Source organism: Aotus nancymaae, unplaced genomic scaffold, assembly GCF_030222135.1.
Source record: "Aotus nancymaae isolate 86718 unplaced genomic scaffold, 86718_ANA_hifiasm-v0.15.2.pri h1tg000019l, whole genome shotgun sequence".
NCBI lineage: Eukaryota > Metazoa > Chordata > Mammalia > Primates > Aotidae > Aotus > Aotus nancymaae.
Window position 1 is genome coordinate 54,081,582 of NW_026988431.1, and position 2,693 is coordinate 54,084,274.

At 37.7% G+C, this 2,693-nt stretch overlaps 1 long non-coding RNA gene across 1 annotated transcript in view; it reads left to right on the top strand.

The window, feature by feature from the left end:
• LOC135275898 (uncharacterized) overlaps positions 1 to 2,693 on the top strand; it is a 28,959-nt gene that overhangs the window by 23,029 nt on the left and 3,237 nt on the right. The window lies entirely within an intron of this gene.

Sequence of the window (2,693 nt, forward strand, 5' to 3'; positions counted from 1 at the left end):
TGACTCACTGCCTCTACTCTGGAATTGTAAAAGGGCTTAATTTTTTCATAAATCTATTTGTTTAGTGAGCTTTTATGAGAATACACAATGCAAAAAACCATGTGCTATGTTCTCTGTGCTCTTCAGAAGGAATGCCTGCATAATTCTGAGGCAAGCAACACCTGAAAAGTACAGAATATACATATGTAGGTGATGGACTTCTCATTTTCCCTCTTTGGACCCAGGTACTTTCGCTGGCTCAGGTAAATATAACTCAAGACTGGGAGGAAGGTATTGCCTTTGCATGATAAAGTGCGAGAGACAAGCAGGGTTTTAGGGGGTTACATTTTGACAGTCTAAAGGCCAAGGGAAAAATGTCCGTTTTGCCCTCTGAAGGTTCACTGAAAAATCAACTGGCAAAAGGCAGATTAATGGGAGAAGTGGCATACACATTTATTAATGTGCACGGAGAAGAATCATAGAGTGATTACCCCCAACACCCCAGTGGGGGTACAGAAGCTTATATGCCATCTTCAGGTTACAGAAAGAATGGGGCATTTGGATTATGGCCCAAAACAGGTTATGGTGGTAAATCATGCCCCTGTCTCATCCACTCTTACACCACAGCCAATGCCATCACTTTACAGTATAAATGACATCACATTCCTTCCATATCACCCCCCTCCTTAGAGTCCTGCAATGAGAGAAGTTTGGATCCTGCTCTACTGCAGGTGGAAGAAATATGTTCCCTTTGCCCCAAGGACTTCATCATCCCCAACCACCTGTCACTGTCTCTCTACCATTCTTGTGTTTTTCTTTTTAAACTTTATCACATTTTGTAAATATTGTGCTTGTTTGTATTTTTATTGTTGTTGTTATCTTGCCTACCAGATAGTATCATTAATAAACCTAGAGATGTTTCTGTTTCTGTCTCATTCATTTTCATTTTCTAGTACTAAGCCCAAAGACTAGCACATGGTAGGCTTTTATTCACTGTGTCTTTAAATAAAAAATTTCAAACATAAGTTTAAGAGAATTTTACAATTAATGCCTATATACCTAGCATCTAGTTTCTATTATTATATTTTTTATCACTTTTTTTTTCATTTTTCCATCCTTCTATCTATCCATTAATACATGGTTGACTTTTAATAAATTTATTGAGTGAATGAATGAATGTTACTCTTTTGGTCCATAGCTGGGACTGTCCATCTTGAGGTTGGCCCAGTATAGACACTGAGCTTCTTTGTTTTTGTGTGGTCACAGTGTAGAGGGAGCTACAGAATCCTCTTGGGTGGGAATTTGCTAAGCCCTGTACCAGGGAATTCAGAAATAAGGACAAATCTGCCTTCCAAGATCACCCAGTTAGAGGATCTAAATATATTTGTGATGGAAGAAGAAAAAAATAGAAAATGTGCATAAGTGATTTTTTTTTTTGTACAAACAACTTAATAAAGATTGATTAGTCCTGTCTTGATATTAAAACTGCCTCATATCTTGGCACTTTGTTGTTTTTGTTGTTGTTGCACAAGTAGATAAAAGTAATTGTTTACTTGGCCAATACCAGGGAAAGAACATCTTATAATTTCTCGTTTGGTGAGTGACAAATGCAAGCTCACCAGAACCATGGAACCTTTGGCCTTTCTTGTTTTTAAAGTTATGTACACGTTATTGAAATATCCAAGTAATGGGAACAAAGGAAGAAGACATGAAAAGTGTTTCTAATCTAGGCAAACTGTGGTCGAGATAAAGAATGCCTCTGCCATGTCTAGAAAATCAACTCGGCAAGCAGGGAAGGTAATGTTTACTCTTCTTTCCCACTATACGCTGATAGGTTTTTTTCCCCAAACTATTTTTGATTATGTTTTTTGAACCCTGTATTTAGTATTTTGACTGCGCAGAAGAAACACCTTTGAGGTGACATCCTGAGGCGGTGCTTTGAAATAATTTTTTATTAAGCTTTGCTGTGTCTATTCTTGTTTATTTTAACTCTTACTTTTAGAAGGAGGATTTTTTTAAGAAGGTCAGTGCAGTATCTTTGTGACTGAATTCCAAGAGTACTTAGCAGGGGTCCATGTATATAAAGGTGTTGAATCATTATGAGCTGGGAATGCATCCAAGTTGATGCTTAACTGAGAATTCTCTGTTAAATATTTAGAAGCAAAAGCAATCTTTCAAAATAGGCATGTGGGCCTTGGAAGCATAAAAATGGGTGAACATAACATCCCAAGTGCAGCACAAAGGTGACAACTGGGACCTCAGCTTATGCCTCTAACCTGGGCTGTCTCCTTATGCCCTTCCTTTTATTTGATGGAGTTCTACTTTCTGACATTGGTGACACTCATCCCATCAACTTTCATTTGTTCATTTTGTCCTCCCCTGGGCTTTCATGTGCCAAATATTTGCAGGGTCCAGTGTGGTCCTGACCTGGATTTGCATCCTTGCTATGCTACTAGTAGCTAATCGAACTTGAACAAGAAATGTAACTTTTTCAAGTTCCAGACTCTTTACCTGTAAGTGGGAGAACTTTATACCTACTCCAACATGGAAAATGTGTTCAGCATGGATAAGTTCCTTGATACATGTTAGCTTATGTTGCCATTTGAAGATCAGTTACCATATTGGATTAAAAATTGATAAACTGGGGAGAAATATGCAATGTACCACCTAGATATTTAGTGCAATATGAAAAAAAGTAAATCTGGAAGTAGATA